The sequence below is a fragment of the Callithrix jacchus genome, chromosome 8 (assembly GCF_049354715.1).
Source record: "Callithrix jacchus isolate 240 chromosome 8, calJac240_pri, whole genome shotgun sequence".
NCBI classification, from domain to species: domain Eukaryota; kingdom Metazoa; phylum Chordata; class Mammalia; order Primates; family Cebidae; genus Callithrix; species Callithrix jacchus.
Window position 1 is genome coordinate 71852242 of NC_133509.1, and position 19285 is coordinate 71871526.

The 19285-nt window shown below is 40.3% G+C and overlaps 1 protein-coding gene across 18 annotated transcripts in view; it reads left to right on the forward strand.

Annotated features, from left to right (window-relative positions):
• Nucleotides 1-3754: 3754 nt before the first annotated feature.
• Nucleotides 3755-19285, forward strand: part of MIPOL1 (mirror-image polydactyly 1) — a 413275-nt gene continuing 397744 nt past the window's right edge. For 17 of the 18 annotated variants that reach the window (XR_623348.6, XR_004729856.3, XM_078334795.1 and 14 more), the window contains exon 1: nt 3755-3813. The gene's annotated coding sequence lies outside the window, so the exon portion shown is untranslated. Of the gene's footprint in view, nt 3814-9401; nt 10024-19285 lie in introns of all 18 variants that reach the window. The other variant, XM_054240619.2, reaches the window with a different exon arrangement.

Sequence of the window (19285 nt, forward strand, 5' to 3'; positions counted from 1 at the left end):
TGCCTGGCTCATTTTTGTATTTTTAGTAGAGACGGGGGGCATCCCACTATGTTGGATAGGGTGGTCTTGAACTCCTGGCCTCAAGTGATCCATCTGCTTCAGCCTCCCAAAGTGTTGAGGTTACAGGCATGAGCCACAGAGCCCAACCCTTTTATCATTTTCAATTAGATTACCTAGTCTTGCAAACTTGATAATTTTGCTTCTGAAATATATATCAAAATTGATGAATGAAAGTGTAAATCTAATCTCATCACTTTTGTTTAACTTTCAATTTTTATTGACTATAGAATCAAGACCAAGGTAATTAATTGAAAGATCATTTATATTCCCTGGCATGGTGACTCACGCATGTAATTCCAGCACTTTGGGAGGCCAAAGTGGGAGGATTGCTTGGGGCTAGGACTTTGATACCAGCCTGTGCAATGTAGTGAGTCTCCAGCTCTATTTTTTAAAAAGACATTACATAATCCCTCCAACTTCATTTCCATCACTTTCCATGTTAAATTTTATACTGTGATACTAAATTGCTTATAGCTCCTTACAGTATTTTGCCTCCATATTGATTCCTTTATAAGGAATTCTGTTTTCTCTGCACCTCCACCCTCACCTCTTCACCTCGCTAAGTCTTATTCATACTACAGGAAGCATTATTCCCTTCAGATTTTCCTAGGTCTTCCTCATTCCCTAAACTCCCCTGTTCCAAAGACATTTCTCAGTTTACACAGTGTTATGGTTAATTCTGTCAACTTGGCTGGGCTATGGTGCACAGATATTTGGTGAAACATTATCCTGGATGCGTCTGTGAAGGTGTTTTTGTTTTTGATGAGATTACCATTTAAATCAGCAGACTTTGACTAAAACAGATTACATTCCATAATGTGGGTCCATCTGCAATTCTTTTCTGAGGCTTACTAGCTTCTTCCCTCAGATTTTGGACTCACTAAAAGTCCATAATTGCATGAGCCATTTCCTTATAGTAAATCACTCTCCCTCTCTCTGTGTGTACACACATATCCTGTTGATTCTGTTTCTCTAGAACCCTGATTAATACACACAGTATTCTCAGCTACTTGTGTGCCTAATTGTTATTCATTATTTTGTTTCCAGAACTGATCAGTGTGTGACACATTGTGGGAGCCTGATATTTATAGACTTGATAATATTAATAATCTGACATTCTTTTGTTCCCTGTAATAAAAGAGTGGTTCATTTCCTTCTCCTCATCTTCATCCATATTTCTGCAAAAGTCCAGCTTATATGAGGGATGAGGACATAGACATTATCTTTGACAATCATTTTGCAAAGAGAAAAAAAGCTCTAATTTATCTCTTTCATTTCTTATAGACAGGCAACTGTTAGAAGGATAGAGAATGAAGAAATGGATATATTAGTTATGGTGGTGATGGAGGGGAGTAGGGGAAAAGTTACCTGTTGTCATATGAAAAGTTTTAGGGAAAGAGCATTAATAAGTTACTTCAGGTACATTACGAAAAAGAATGGGGAGAATTTTTTGTTTGTTTGTTTTTGAGACAGAGTCTTGCTCTGTTGCCCAGGCTGGAGTGCATTGGCTCGATCTCACCTCACTGCAACCTCTGCCTCCCAGGTTCAAGCAATTCTCCTGCCTCAGCCTCCCAAGTAGCTGGGACTACAGGCATGTACCATCAAGCCCAGCTAATTTTCTTTTCTTTTTTTTTTTTTTTTTTGTATTTTTAGTAGAGACAGGGTTTCACCATGTTAGCCAGGATGGTCTTGATCTCCTGACCTCGTGATCCACCTGCCTTGGCCTCCCAAAGTGCTGGGATTACAGGCATGAGCCACCACCATGCCCAGCCAAGAATAGGGAGAATTAGTCCTAATGTTTGAACTCATTGCATAAAACAGAGAGAGAGGGGGAAAATCAGCTTACTGAAAGGAAACATGAGGATTCTCTTTATCCTGGAGACTGTTAGCTCTCTTTTTAATGGGCTTTAAAAAGAGAGGGAAATGAATTTTACTCAATGAAAAATATTATAATTTTCTCTAAATTTATTCTACTAATTCATTACATGGTTTGAATGTTCTCAGTGTGGTAATCACTATACTGCTTTATTTCTTATTCCCTAGCCAGGAAAAGCAATTTTTTCCATTGTTTTACACATAATTTGATTTGGCCCTAATCTTTCACACAAGCCATATGCTTCCTGATTGGAGTATTTACTCTGACCAACTGAACGATCTCTGTTTTTGCTTCATAGATTTTTATGGTACTTTATGTTCATAAATATGATTCAAATCCTGACTGAAGTAAAGTAAAAAAAAGCATTTCAAAGCTGAATCTGTAACAAACTTCTTAAGAGCACTGTCTGTTCCTTATAGCATACATAACCAAAATTTTGTGACTATTATAACCTCTGTTGTTCCAAGTAATTTACATCCAAGTTTTCCATTTTGTTAGTTTTCGCAGGTTCATGCTCTGTCCCTTAGGCTGGAGTGCTGTGGCACCAGCCATCGTAGCTCATTGCAGTCTCCACCTCTGGGGCTCAAGTGATTTTCCCACCTCAGCCTCCCTAGTAGCTAGGACTACGGGTATGCACCATCATACCCAGCTAATTTTTTTGATTTTTAATAAAGTAAAGGTCTCACTATGTTGTCCAGGCTGGTCTCAAACTCCTGGGCTCAAGCCTCAGTCTTTTGGGACTACAGGCGTGAGCCATGGCGCCTGGCCTTTCTTAGTTTTTTTAAACTCTCTTTTGTACACTTACTAAAGGATAAGTTCCTTTCATTAACTTAAACACCAATTTAGGAACCCGTCAGTACTTCATATTATGCCTACTCTCTGGGGTGTATTAAAAAATATTGTTCATTATTCAGCACTTAGAAGAGTACCTGGCACATAGTATGTGCTCACTAAGTATTTGGTGTCTGAAGAAATTATGAGTAACAGGAGTTAAAGTGACATTTATAAAAGCAATTCTGAACTATGGAACAAACTTTGGAATTTGTTAAATTCTGGAAGGTTCAAGATTTTTTCTTAGATGATTCACATATCGTACATAATCCAGATCTCCTTCCAGCACTTCAGTCAAGAAAAAAAAAAAAAAAGTCACCAGCTCCAAGGTTTTAGTATGAAACGTTCTTTGGCCAGGACCTAGGTAGTACTATCGCTCACTCAACCGGAGCTCGATCCCTTGCCCTTTTCACTTGACCGCCGCTTCGAAACACGCCCCTCCCACCTCTCATCCCAACCCACACACAAAGAAGGAAACCAAAATTTCGCCAGGTCCTAAGAAAACTCGGCGAGGCCAAGTGTGAAGCCACAAGACGCCGTTTTCAGTTTTCCGTTCTCCCCCTTCTTATCAGATTAGGTTTTGTCCAGATAACGTTTTGCTCTTTCGGAAGAGAAAGGACGTTTTGTGCTCCTCGTCGGGATCTGGACAACAATAAGCGACCCGTTTAGGGCAGCCACGGCGGCGTTTTAAGTCCGCCTACTTTCTCTCCAAACTCTTCCCTGCCCTTCCCAGGCTCTCTTTCGCCTGGAGAAGCCACCTCGCGGCCAGGCGGCGCGGCATGCGCATGCCCGGTGCGCGCCATCTGCACCCAGTGTTGCAGCGCGCCGCACCGTAGGCCCTCCCGTGCCGCCGGCAACCGGCTCCCACTCTCCCTCCAGCTCCGGGCCCCGCCCCGCACCCCTGCCCGGTCATTTGTGGGTGGGCCTGGGGCCGGGAGGCTCCGAGCCTGCGGCGATTGGCTGACGTGGTGGCTGCGCACTGGGCCTGAGAAACTCTGGGCGAGCTCGCAGAGTCGACTCCTCAGGCGACGCCGGGCGCATCTCAGGTAAACGGTGGGGCAGGGCGGTTTGGGCGACGGAGAGTGATAGTGGTGGGTATAGATCAGCCCTGGAGTTTTCGACCGCAGACCTTTCCTTGGAGAAGGAAATGGGGCAGCGCAGAGTCTGTACTCGGTGAATGCTGACCCCGCGCGGCCGGGAGTGAGGAGGGGCCCTCGAGGGTCAGTGTGGTGGGGTCCTCAGGTGGCAGACAACTCTTTCTGGGTATGATTTCGGTTTTGTCTCCAGTTTCCTAATACTGGAGCTGAGCAGCTGAGCATTCTTTCAGGGGTGTATGTTTTTTGTTTTTGTTTTTTGTTTCTTTTTTTCCCTCTTAAGTCGCGGTTAGTCAGAAGCTTCCAGTCCTCGTTCAACCTCTGATCGACTCTGTGTCCTTGAGAGAATCACTTAATCGTTTTATATTTCAGTTTTCACACTTGGAAGTGTGAGCGAAGAATGAGGTGCTTCTTTAGGCGCGCTGAGCCACGCTGTAAAAAGATACTGTTAGGTTTTTTTTTTTTTTTTTTTTTTTTTGGTTCACAATGTCCCTGGGCCCAGTGCAACATTTGGGAAGCATTTTAAGCTCGATGGATGGAGGGAACTGAAGGGTACAAGACAGCGCATTATTAGTCAAGGATGGTAGAAAGAAACAACTTTCCACAAGCACAGACATTTGGAAAAGCTTCTTTGAGCATTTTATGTAGGTTAAATCACAGTAGTAGTAGACAGAGATAAGCCAAAACAAAGGGCCAAACAAAACTACACTTCAAGGAGGTTTTTTTCCCCAGATAATTTGAATATACTATTACAAATTATTGGCTTTTCAAAGCTTTTCCTTGTGATCTGTTATGGAATTAATCGAAAATGATTACATAATCATTCTATGCAATCATATGCCAATAAAATTAATTAAAACAAAGCTGACTTTTTAATATAAGGTAATAGGAATCAAGACATTTCATTGATGGGAGATAATGATGGCAATCAGCAAAATGAATGGGAGATGTATACAATTTTCCTTCAAAGGCCTAGAGTTTATAGAAATATTTATGTTGCATTAATATTTAAAGTATAAAGACATATAGATAAATGCATGAATCATAAGTGTACAGCTCAGTGAATTTTCACAAAGTATATATATCCACATATCCAGTATCTAGATCAAGAAAGAGCATCATTGCATTCCAAAAGCCCCACTTCATAGTTCCAAAGATAATCGTTATCTGGACTTCTAACATTATCAATGAATTTCACCTATTATTTGCTTTACATAAATGGAGTAATATGGTATTTAGTCCTCTGTGTCTGATTTTTACTCAATATTATGTTTATAAGATTTATTCAAGTTATGTTTCAGTTTATTCTCATGCTGTATGTATAGTATTCCACCTAGTTTTGGCTATTACCAATAGGGCTGCTATGAAGCTTTTTATAAATATTTTGATGAAATTATGTATACATTTTTATTGCATATATGCCTACTAGTAAAATTACTGTGTTACAGGATATGCAGATGTGTGTTTGTGGTATACACTACCAAAAAGTTATTTACATTGTGTCAATTTACACTTTGGTGGCAGGCTGGGAATTCTGTTTTTTCCAAATGCTTCAACATTTCACATTGTCTTTTTCATTTTAGCCATTCTAGTAGGCATATAGTGACATAACATTGGGATTTTTGCCTAAATTCCTTAATGATTAATGGTATTGAACACATATTCATGTGTTTACTGGCATTTGGATATCCTCTATTTCTGTAAGGGAACAGACAGTAAATGTAGGCAGCCCTTGCTTTGTAGAGTTTCAGTTAACCAAGTAATGTGTGAAGCTTGGATTACCTGTATTTTAGGTTGTACAGGCTGTACAGTCTCTGTTCCATATTCATTTCTCTTTTTTTCCTCTTTTCTTTTTCCCCAACCCTTTAAAAATGTAAAAACCATTCTTAGCACGTGGGTTATACAAAAACAGTTGTTAAAAGATAACTTTAAACACATTAAAATTTTAGAGTTTATATGAGCATTCAGCAATTTCATAAATTGGGTATCACCAGACCACAAGTGGTTCAAGACTCCACCAAGAGGGTGTGAGGGAAAAACTTTTATAAGGTGTTTATGGAAACAGACAAAGAACATATTTGATTGGTTACAGTGGAATGTCTCTAGTTAGAAGTTGGTTGGTGGTTTCTGACTGGTTCAACTCAAGTTAGTTTTACTGTTTATATTGAGTTGGGTTTTGGTTTGTTTACATAGGAACCCAAAGTGCTGGAGCTGTCTTAACCTAATGGCTTTCCAGTTAGTTTTTTTTTTTTTTTTTGACACAGTCCACTGGCTGGATTTGTGTTGTGGGCCATAATGTACTAACCCCTGCTCTATTGAAAAATATTTGTTCAGTCTTTTGCCAATTGATTGCATGTGCAATCAGTAACAGATGGGCTATGTTGGAGAAGTATAGATCCATAGTAATATATCTATCTATCTGTCTATACCTCTCTCTCTCTCTCTCTCTCTATATATATATATATATATATATATATATATATTTTTTTTTTTTTTTTTTTTTTGAGACAGGGTTTACCTCTGTAACCCAGACTGGAGTGCAATGGGGTGATCTTGGTTCACTGCAGCCTCTGGATTGCTCCTGGACTGAAGCAATCCTTTCACCTCAGCCCGCAGCTTCCCAAGTAGCTGGAGTTACAGGCACACACCACCACGCCAGGGGTAATTTTTGTATTTTTTATGGAGATTGGGTTTTGCCGTGTGGCGCAGGCTGGTCTTGAACTCCTGAGCTCGAGAGATCCTCCTGCCTCGGCCTCCCTAAGTGCTGGCATGAGCCACCATGCCCAGCCAATACTGTTAAGCAGCATGTGCTATAGTGTTTTGGTGCTGAATTTCATATCTCTTAACATGCTTTATTTGGTTTACCTGTTTTACCTCAAGACTAATTAGAGGCCAGTTTGATTCTTTTCTTAGTAGTGTTTTAGTTCTCCCACTTTCTCCTTACCCTGTAAATCTGAAAAGCAAAAGAGAAGTAAGAAGTGAGAAAAGAAAAGAGAGATAATCTTTCTTTGATATTATTTAAAAACCTAGGACAGGATGAATGTCTAGACGGTTCTGGACATTTTGAGTAAAAAAGTATAAAAATATATAATATACTTACTGTAATATTTTAAGGTACATATTGTCTTTTGAGCTGTTCCATCTTGGGATGGCTTTATTGACATTTTAATCTAGTGATTGTGTATACTTATGATATAGGAAGTAGTAGCCAGTGACTTGGGCCATGAAGTTTAACTGTGACATTTCTTCCCAGACAGTCCTTTCTTCCTTAAATGTCCCTTTGGGCTGCCCGGTTCATCTTCTTTTACTCTAACCCCCTGCCTTTTACTCCATACTACCCAAAATTTTACTTTAATACCATTCAGCCCACCATCCCTGTTAACATTTTCAGCTAACAATTTGTAGGGTTTTTTTGTTCTTGTGGTTATTTTTAGAAACAGGATCTTGCTCTGTCACTCAGGCTGGAGTGCAATGGTGCAATCATAGCTCACTGTAACCTTGACTGGGTTCAGGCTGTCTTCCCTGCTGCAATCTCCCAAGTAGCTAGGACTACAGGTGCTCAACCCTTCATCTAGCTATTCTTTGTTTTTGTTGAGACAGAGTCTACCTTTGTTGCCCAGGCTGTTTTCCAATCCCTGGCCTCAGGTCCTCCTGCCTTGGCCTCCTTAAGTGCCCAGATCAAAGGCATTAGCCACTGCACCAGCCCTTTCTTGTTTTTAAGTATTTTACAGAAGTGAATTTAGTGCACATTTAGATATATGCTAATACTAATGAAGGGCTTTAGGGTTATCTGCATCAGTGTGATCCTTTTTTCAATATGTGTAATTGAATTTTTTTCAGTCTTGATTGTTATGCAGACAGATTTAAGATAGGCCCCATCTTCCAATCATTGCTTATCAATTCATTGCTATTAAGTAAGCTTTTCTTAAATAGAAATTCTGGATCCAGTACATACTGCATTTCATTACACATACACACACAAACACACACACACACACCCCACTGTGACTAATGTAAATACTTTCTTGCTTTATAATTCCCACACAAAGCAATTATATTAATATGCAATGTTTTTCATGGCCCTCCTTGAATCAATTTGGAGTCACTACAAATTATTATTGGTAGTAAAAGGCATGTGCCTGTGGAAGGGATTCTCAGACAAAGGAGTCCCCTCCCTCCATGGCTTCAGACTTCATAGGTGAGCAAATAGGGAATTTATGTGGCACAAATATTTCATTTGTACCATCAACCTTAGGTGATGCTTTCATGTTAATAAGGATGTATTTGTGAGTTCAATTCTAGTCATTAGCCTCCTACAGTACCGTCTCTCCTGGACATTGCCTATACTACATTGTCATTGTTGACTTCTGGGACAGTTTTCCAGGATTCATTACTAACAAATCTTGCCTTTTCTGGTTGCAGTTTTTAGATATTTTATTTAGGTTACATATAATCTTGTTTACCGTATTGAGGGTGACTGTGTGTTCAAGGTGAATGTATTTCTCTGTTGCTTATTTGTTGCTTTTATAATTTATTTCCAGCAAATCTTATTACTAGTATGTCCAACTACCTGACACTGGGGATGGACAGATGACTCACTTTCAACTTCACGTACCATCTAGAGATGGCTATAGGGTTGATGAGAGAAAAAGAGATAATAGACAAGATTAATCAATTGTAGCTGCTCTTGTTAGCATTGTATTCTGTTGAATTTATTAGATCTTGAGACTATTATAAAGAGAAGATAGAACTGTTTTAGAGCATTAATTGCAAAAACAGTTTATTATAGTGGAAAGAGCACTGTGCATAGAAGCAAAATAAGTGTGGCCTATACCTGTTTGTGTTAACTTTTCCTGGAACTCAGCCTTCTTTTGTGAAATGAGGCATTTTGATGAAGTATCTCTAATCTCTAGTAATCTTTTTCAAAAGTCACAGAGTTGAGAATACCAAGAGACCCTAGAGGTCATTTAGGCTACCTTCTCAGTTTAGTCGCATAGTTATTAGAAGCTATTTTTTTCTTACTTTTATTCAAGTTGCTTTTTCCGTTATACTATCTGTGATAGGGAGCCTTCTAAAATGATCTTGATATTCACTCTTGTGTAGTCCCTTCCTCTTGTGGGTGAACTAGACCTAGAGGCTCACTTCTACTAGAATATGACAAAAATGGTGTGATGTCACTTCTTATTAGAGTACAAAATCTGTGACTTCCCTTTTTGTTGGCATTCTCTTGCTCACTCACCTTGATGAAGCCAGCTGTCATGTTGTGAACTTACCTGTGAAAAGGCCCACCTGTCAAGGAAGGGGACCTCCAGCCAGTAAGGAACTGAGGTTCTCAATCTCCAAACCCTTGGGGATTTTATTTTATTTTTTTGAGATGGAGTCTTGCTCTGTCGCCCAGGCTGGAGTACAGTGGCATGATCTCAGCTCACTGGAACCTCTGCCTCCCAGGTTCAAGAGATTCTTTTGCCTCAGCCTCCAGAGTAGCTGGCACTACAGGCGCATGCCACCACGCCCGGCTAATTTTTTTTTTGTATTTTTAGTAGACACCGAGTTTCACGTGTTAGCCGGGATGGTCTCCATCTTCTGACCTCATGATCCACTCACCACGGCCTCCCAAAGTGCTGAGATTACAGGTGTGAGCCACTGCTTCTGGCTCCCTCAGGGATCTTAATCCTGCCAATCACCACTGAAGCAGTTTGGAAGCAGATCCTCTCCTTGCTGAACGTTGAGATGACTTACTCCTGGCTGACACTTTGATTCCAGCCTTGTGAGAGACCCTGGGCTAGAAGACTTAGCTAAGCAACACTCAATTTCTGATTTTAGAAACTGTGAGATTACAAATGTGTATTGTTTTAAGCTGTTGAATTTGGGTTTAATGTCTTAGGTAGTGATATGGTTTGGCAATGTCCCCACCCAAATTTTATCTTGAATTGTAGCTTCCATAATTCCTTCATATGTGTGAGGGACACAGTGGGAGATAATTGGATCATGGGGGAGGTTTCCCCATACTGTTCTCATGGTAGTGAATAAGGCCATAAGATGTGATGGTTTTATAAGGGAAAACCCCTTTCACTTGACTTTCATTCTCTCTTTCTGCTGCCATGTGAGACATGCCTTTCACCTTCTTCAATGATTGTGAGGCCTCCCCAGCCATGTGGAACTGTGAGTCCATTAAACCTCTTTCTCTTGTAAATTGCTCAGTCTCAGATATGTCTTTATCAGCAGCCTGAAAATGAACTAACGCAGTAAATTGGTACCAGTAGAGTGGGATGATACTGAAAAGATACCCAAAAATGTGTAACTGACTTTGGAACTGAGTAACAGGGAGAGGCTGGAGTAGTTTGGAGGGCTCAGAAGAAAATTGGAATATGTGGGAAAGTTTGGAACTTTCTGAAGACTTATTGAATGGCTTTGCCTAAAATGCTGATAGTGATATGGACAATAAAGTCCAGGCTGAGGTGGTCTCAGGTAGAAATGAGGAACTTGTTGGAAACTGGATCAAAGGTGACTCTTGTTATGTTTTAGCAAAGAGACTGGTGGCATTTTGCCCCGGCCCCAGAGATCTGTGGAACTTTGAACTTGAGAGAGATGATTTAGGATATCTGGTGGAGGAAAGTTTTAAGCAACAAAGCATTCAAGAGGTGACATGGCTGCTGTTAAAGGCATTCAGTTTTATAAGGGAAGTAGAGCATGCAAGTTCAGAAAATGTGCAGCCTGACCCTGCAATAGAAAAGAAAATCCCATTTTCTGAGGAGAAATTCAAGCTGTCTGCAGAAATTTGCTTAAGTAACCAGGAGCCAAATGTTAATTACCAAGAGAATGGGGGAAAACATCCCCAGGGTATGTCAGAGGTCTTCACAGCAACCCCTCCCATTATAAGCCCAAAGGCCTAGAGGGAAAAATGGTTTCATGGGCCAGGGCCAGGGCTAGGGTCCCCATGCTATGTGCACCCTAGGGACTTGGTACCCTATGTCCCAGACACTCCAGCCTTGGCTGAAAGGGGCCAGTATTGAGCTCAGACCATGTATTCAGAGGGTAAAAGCCCCAAGCCTTGGAAGCTTCCATGTGATGTTAAGCCTGCAAGTGCACTGAAGTCAAGAATTGGGGCATAGGAATCTTCACTTAGATTACAGAGGATATGTCCAGGCATAAGTTTGCTGCAGAGATGAGACCCTCATGGAGAACTTCTGCTAGGGCAGTAAAGAAGGGAAATGTGGAATCAGATTCCCCACACAAAGTCCTTACTGGGGCACCACCTAGCAGAGTGTGAGAAGAGGGCCATCATCCTCCAGACCCCAGAATGGTAGATCCTCTGATAGCTTGCACTGTGTGGCTGGAAAGCCTCGGACACTCAATATCAACCTGTGAAAGTAGCTGAGAGGGAGGTTGTACCCTGCAAAGCCACAGGGGCAGAGCTGCCCAAGACCATGGAAACCCACCTTTTACATCAGTGTGATCTAGATGTGAGTCATGAAGTCAAAGGAGATCATTTTGGAGCTTTAAGATATAACTGTCTTCTGGATTTTGGACTTGCATGGAGCCTGTAGTCCCTTCATTTTGGCCAATTTCTCCCATTTGAAGTGGTTGTATTTACTTAATGCCTGTACCCCCATTGTATCTAGGAAATAACTAACTTGCTTTTGATATTACAGGCTCATAGGTAGAAGAGACTTGCCTTATCTTGGACTTATGAATTAATGCTGAAATGAGTTAAGACTTTGGGAGATTGTTGGAAGGCATGATTGGTTTTGAAACGTTAGGACATGAGATTTGGGAGTAATCAGGGGCAGAATGATATGTTTTGGGTGTGTGTCCACCCAAATCTCATCTTGAACTGTAGCTCCCATAATTCCCTTATGTTGCTGAAGGGACTCAGTGGGAGATACTTGAATCATGGGGGTGGCTTTCCCCATACTGTTCTTGTGGTAGTGAATAAGTCTCATGATATCTGATAGTTTTATAAAGGGAAATCTCTTTTGCTTGGCTTTCATTCTCTCCTGCCACCGCTATGTGAAATGTACCTTTTACCTCCCATGATGATTGTGAGGCCTCTCCATCCACGTGGAACTGTGAGTCCATTAAACCTCTTTCTTTTGTAAATTGCCCAGTCCCAGGTATGTCTTTATCAGCAGCGTGAAAACAGACTAATATAGGTAGCAATAGACAACTACACTACTCATTAATATCAGAAAAGCTTTAATCTGTTTTTATCAGTTTAAATTTATTTGAGGACATGATACTATTATTATTTTTTGAGATGGAGTTTCTATCTGTTGCCCAGGCTGGAGCACAGTGGAGTGATCTTAGCTCACTGCAACCTCTGTCTCCCAGGTTCATGTGATTCTTGTGCTTCAGCCTCCTAAGTGACTGGGATTATAGGCACTTGGCACCATGCCTGGCTAATTTTTGTATTTTTAGTAGAGATTGGGTTTAGCCATGTTGGCCAGGCTGGTCTCAAACTCCTGACCTCAGATGATTTACCCTCCTGAACCTCCCAAAGGCCTGGGATTACAGGTGTGAGCCACCAAGCCAGCTGAGGGCATGTTATTTTTATGTCTTGAAAAACCAATTAACAGTTTTAACTATAAATCCCATACTTGTTTTTGGTTATAATTTAATTGCTAGGCATTTGTTTTATCTTTAAGCTGGCAAAGTAAAGCAGTGATGACTTCAAAGGATTGATTTGGTGTTTTAGTAGATGATCAATAGGAGAAATTTGCTGTAGAACTGCTTTTGGCTGTTGACACAGCACCTCTGATTCACTGAAAGCATTTTAAATTTAGATTTTATACTGTTTTGGATACATATAGTCAGGTAACCTATTCTTGTTATGAATTTGCAGTTATGTGTCAGGATGGTTTGATTATGTATAAATGTTAAATGGAGAATGACTTTATTTTTCTTTTTTTGAAATTATACTTTTAAGTTCTAGAGTACATGTGCAGAACATGTAGGTTGTTACATAGGTATACATGTGCCATGGTGGTTTGCTGCATTCATCACCCTGTCATCTAAATTATGTATTTCTCTTAATGCTATCCCTCCACTATTCCCCCACCCCCACCCCCTGACAGGCCCTGGTATGTTAATGAATTTTAATATGCTCAGTTTTATAAGTTTTGGAAGCTGCTTGAGTACAATAAAAATCATTTTACTGGAGTCCTTAATGCTGGATATTATTTTATTGTCTGTTGAAGCATACCAATTTCCTATCTTCATAATGGTTTTGAGTATTTTATTGCTGAGTAACAAGTTTCAAAAAACAGAAAAAAATAAATGAATGAAAATGTAAATAAATAATATAGAGGAATTCACTTTTAGAAAACATAGATAAATTAATATAGATAGTATAGATCAACTAATTTTAGAAAACATAGCAAGTAATACATGAAAAGTATATAAGACATACATGGACAGTTTAATGAATGAATGAAAAGTGAGCACCCATGTAGCCACCATCCAAATATTTTGGTTTGTTAATATTTTTGAGACAGAGTTTCACTCTATCACCCAGGCTAGAGTATTGTGGAACAATCTTGGCTCACTGCAACCTCTACCTCCCAGGTTCAAGTCATTCTCCTGCCTCAGCTTCCTGAGTAGGTGGAATTATAGGTGCACATCACCATGCCCAGCTAATTTTTGTATTAGTAGAGATGGGGATTCACCATTTTGGCCAGGCTGGGCTCAAACTCCTGGTGTCAAGTTATCCACCCATTTCCGCTTCCCAAAGTGGTGGGATTACAGGCGTGGGCCACTGCACCTGGCCTTGTCACTCTGCTTCTGACATTATCATTATGCGTAATCATAGTACAATGATAAAAACCAGAACACTAATATTATGGTTTCACTGAGTAATTCACTACATATTGCATAAATTTGAATAAATTTATAAAATATTATAATTTAATAAATAGTACTATTTATTAAACTGTAAACTTTATCCACATATCACTAGATTTTTCTATTAATGTTCTTTTCCTATTCTAGGAACCAATCAAGATATGATGTTATATTTAGTTGTCATATTTCTTGTATCTTTCCCTACTTGTGACTTCTTTCTAGTTTGATATAGTTATGTCAGCCTTCTTTTGATTAATGAGTACATAGAACTAGATTTTTTAAATCCAGTGGAATATCTCTGTCTTACAGTTGGAGCATTTGGTAACTGGGTAATTTCATACCTTTATATTTTTTATTATTGGAGCATTTGGTAACTGGGTAATTTTATACCTTTATATTTTTGATTATTGCCTTTTTCTAACCTTTTGTTGTTTTAGAAATTATATAATATATACACATGGTTTTGGTTTATTGGGTTATTTGAGACACAGTCTCATTTTGTTGCCCAGGCTGGAGTGGAGTGGTGCAAACATGGCTCACTGCAGCCTTGACCTCCTGGGTTCAAGCAGTCCTCCTACCTCAGCTCCCCAAGTAGCTGGGACTACAAGTGTGCCACCACACCTAGCTATTTGTTAATTTTGTTTTTTTTTTTTTTTTTTTTTGGTAGATATGAGGTCTCCCTGTGTTGCCCAGGCTAGTCTTGAACTCTGCTCCTCAAGTAATCCTCCCTGCTTGTCCTCTCAAAGTATGGGATAACAGGTGTGAGTCACTGCACCCTGCCCTGCTTTTTTGTTTTCTTAACATAAAAATGGATATGCTCTATTATTTTGTAGCTTCCCTCTTTAATAATATCTTGTACATACATTTGTTTTTGAAAAACACTCAAACTGTATTTCCCTCTCCTCTACACCACACTAATCAACACAGAAGACTTCTGTGACTAAATGTGGGGGAGCTTTTCCCCCAGTAACAAGCAGTGGACACCAACTGGATATCCTCCAATTCAATTTTGATACTATATACTTGGAGATAGTGTCAGAACCCACAGGTTGGGTGCCCATTCCCCAAGACTGGTGCATCATTCTTTTTTAGGCTCCATCTGTTTTAACAACAGTCACAAGTTAGGATTCCTATTACCTTCTCTTTAGTTTTGATTAAATTGCTGGAGTGGTTCACAGAACCTAGGGAAATTCATTTAGTGGTCAATTTATAAAGGATGTTTAATTGCCCATTGGGTTCTTCCTGCTCACTGCATAGTCAAAACCAATTCGTTGGGACTGTGCTGTTGCAGTTGAGAGGTTTGTTAATGCAGAACTAGCCAAATGGATGGACTGGAGGTTTTACTCTAATGAGTCTCCTTGAAGGCTTGAAGATTAGAATTTTTCAAGGATCGTTTGGTGGGCAGGGCACTAGAGAATGAGTTTTGCTGACACGCAATGAAATCATAGGGGTGTGGAAAATGTTCGTGTTGAGTTGGCCTCTCTGTAGGGGCCATAGACTGGTTTAGTCATCTAAAGGAGCAGAGCGGGGAGTCACAAACCTTGTGACCTCTGGCCATTTGACTCCTGACAGCAAGGAATTATAGAAAGGCAAGTGAGAGAACAATGTCTGGTTATCATTTAACTAAAGCTACATTTTAGCAGAATTTAGGTCTCTCCCATAAGCCTAATTTTTTGGCCTTTCATTAGTTTTACAAAGGTGGTTTTGGTACTCGAACAAGTAGGGTTTCATTTAAGGCAGGAACTATTATTATCCTTGCTTCAAAATTAAACTATAAATTCCTCCCATGATTAACTTGGCCTACACCCAGGTAAGGTAAGGACAGCCAGCCTGAGAGGCTAGAAGCAAGATGGAGTCAGCCATGCTTGATTTCCTTCACCGTCATAATCTTTGTAAAGGAAGTTTCAGATGATACAAAGGATAGAGATGAAATAAGCATAGGAGATGAGGAGGCAGAGCAAGATGATGGAATAGAAAGCTCCACCACCCTCTTTCTACCCCCGCAAAACAAGGACATCAAGTTAACAATATACACAGAAAAAAAACCTTCATGGGAGCCAGAAATCAAGTGAGCACACATAGTACCTGGTTTTAACTTATATTGCTGAAAGAGGCACTGAAGAGATGGAAAAAGTAGTCCTAACTCACCACCACTGCTTCCACACTCCCAGCAGGGGTGGCATAGTGCATAGAGTTTATCTGGGAACTTGGGGAGGGAAAACACAAAAACTGTAAGACATTGAACTCAGTGCTGTCCTGTTAGAGCAGAAAGGAAAAGCAGGCGAAACTCAGCTGATGCCTGCCAACATAGGGAACATTTAAACCAGCCCTAGCCAGAAGGGAATTGCTGATCCTGGTGGTCCAAACTTGAGTGCCTGCAAACCTTGCCACTGAGGTCTGCAGCACTCTGTGTGTCTCCCTGTAAACCTGAAAGGCAGTCTAGGCCATAAGGACTGCAACTCTTAGGAGAGTTCTAGTGCTAAACTAGGCCCAGAGACAGTGGACTGGGGTTGGGGGACATGTGACATACTGAGATACCAGCTGGAGCAGGCAAGGGAGTGCTGGCATCACACCTCACTTAGCCCCAGACTGCATAGCTCCCAGCTCCAAAAGAGACCCTTTCCTTCTGCTTGAGGGTGGGGAAGAGTGGGGAGGACTTTATCCTGCATCTAGGAGATCACCTCAGACACAGCAGAATGGGGCACCAGTTAGAATTGTGAGGCCCACTCCCCATCCTAGCTCCCAGATGATATTTCTAAATATATCCTGGACCAGAAGGGAACTCACTGCCTTGAAGGAAAGGAACCAGTTCTGGTAGCATTCATCACTTGTTAACTCCAGATCCCTTGAGTCCTGCATAATCAGCAGTGATACCCAGGTACTATATCAAGGGCATTGAATGGGGCTCTTGAGATTCGCTGGCTTCAGGTAAGACTCAGCGCATTACCAGCTCTGGTGGCTATGAGGAAAAACTTTTTGTGTTTGAGAAAAGTATGTAGAAAAGTAAAGAGGATGGACTTTGCTTTGTTCCTTAGACACCAGCACAGCCACAGGTGGGTAGCATATCAAGTGGGCTCCTGAGGTCCCTGATTCCAGAAGTTGACTCTTGGATGGCATTTCTGAACCTGCCCTGGGCCAGAGGGGAGACCACTTCCCTGAAGGGTCTTCCCCAGGAATCCTTCCCAGGCAGGATTCATGACAAGCTGACTTAAGAGACTTTGGGCTGTACAGGAAGATTGAGAGTAGTCTGATGGTACTTCTCATGGCCTGGGGTGGCAGTGGCTAGGCAGTAAGGTGCCTCTGCCTTTGGAAAGGGGAAGGAAGGACTGAATCTTGTTCTTTGAGTGCCAGTTCACCCATAGTACAATAGAACACCTGGTAGACTTCCAACATTTTTGACTCTACTCCCTGACTCTTATGTCACTTCAGGATCCACCTGGGGCCTGGGGACCTCACCAACCTGAAGGGAAAGACATAGTCCTGGTTTGCTTTGCCTCCTGCTGATTGTAGAGTCCAAGGGCCTTGAACAAACATAGGCTGTAGCCAGGGAGTTATTACAGCAGGCCTTGGGTGAGACCCAGTGCTGTGCTGACTTCAGGTCAGACCTTGCACATTCGTAGTGGTGGTGGCCACAGGGGTGCTTATGTCACTTCATCCCCAGATTTACATGGCATAGAACAGAAAGAGAGAAACTCTGTATGTTTGGGAGAATGTAAGGGAAGAGAACAAGAGTCTCTGCCGGTAATTCAGAGAATTCTTCCAGATCTTGTCCAAGACCATCAAGGTTGTACCTCTGTGAGTCTGCAAGAACTCCAACATTACTGGGCTTGACATTCCCTCTAAAACAGATATAGCTTAGGTTTCACCTTAGTCCTTTCAAATATCTAGAAAGCCTTCCCAAGAACAGCTACAATAAACTGGACAGTGAAGACTACAATAAATACCTAACTCTTCAATGCCCAAATGCCAAAGAAAATATACATTTATACTGTTCAGGAAACCGTGGCCTCACCAGGTGAACTAAATAAGGAACCAGGGGCCAGTCCTGGAGAAACAGAGATATGAGATCTTTTGGAGAATTCAAAATAGCTGTGTTGAGGACACTCAAAGAAATTCAAGATAACACCGAGAAGGAATTCAGAATTCTATCACATACATTTAACAAAGAGATGGAAGTAATTAAGGAGAATCAAGCAGAAATTCTAGAGCTGAAAATGCAATTGACATACTGAAGAATGCATCCAAGTCCTTTAATAGCAGAAGCTGTCAAGTAGAAGAAAGAGTTAGTGATCTTGAAGATAGGATATTTGAAAATATACAGTCAGAGAAGACAAAAGAAGAAAGAGTAAAAACAATGAAGCATGCCTATAGGATCCAGAAAATAGTCTCAAAGGGCAAATCTAAGAGGTATTGGCCTTAAAGAAGAAGTGGAGAAAGAGATTGTGGCAGAAAGTTTATTCAAAGGGATAACAGCAGAGAAATTCCCAAACCTAGAGAGAGCTATCAGTATTTAAGTACAGGAAGGTTATAGAACATCAAGCAGATTTAACCCAAAGAAGACTATCTCAACGTATTTGATAATCAAACTTCCAAAGGTCAGTGATAAAGAATGGATCCTAAAAGTAGCAAGAGAAAAGAAATAACATACAGTGGAGCTTTAATGTAGCTGGCAGCAGACTTTTCAGTGGAAATATTACAGGACAGGAGATAGTGTCATGACATATTTAAAGTGCTGGAGGAAAAAAAAAAAAACTTCTACCCTAAGATAGTATATCTGGCAAAATATACTTCAAACATGAATGAGAAAGAAAGGCTTTCTCAGACAAACAAAAACTGAGGCATTTTATCAATGCCAGACCTGTCCTACTAGAAGTTCTAAAGGGAGTAGTTTAATTAGAATGAAAAAGATATTAATGAGTAATAAATAATCACCTGAAGGTACAAAACTGACTTATAATAGTACACAGAAAACCACAGAATACTATGACCTGCTAACTACGGTGTGTGAACTATTTTTATTCTCAATAGAAATAATAAATGATAAACCAATAAAAAAGTAGTAACCTAAGCAACTTTTCAAGACATACTCAGTACAATAAGATGTAAATAGAAAAAACAAAAAGTTAAAAATCAGGCAGATGAAGTTAAGGCATAGAAATATTTATTAGTTTTCTTTTTGCTTGTTGGTTAATGCAAATGATGTTGTTGTTTTCAGGTTAAAATAATGGGTTATAAGATAGTATTTGCAAGCCTCATGGTAACCTCAAACCAAAAAACATAAAATAGATATACAAAAAATAAAAAGCAAGAAACTATATTATATCACCAGAGAAAATCACCTTCACTACAGGAAGACAAGATGTAAAGAAGGAAGAGAATATCATAAGTGGAGTAAGTTTTTACTCAATAACAACATTGAATATAAATAGACTAAACTCTCCAATGAAAAGACACAGAGTGGCTGAATGGATGAGAAAACAAGACGCATTAATCTGTTGCCTACAAGAAACATACTTCACCTACAAAGATACACATAGACAGAAAATAAAGGAATGTGCCAGGTGTGGTGACTCACACCTGTAAT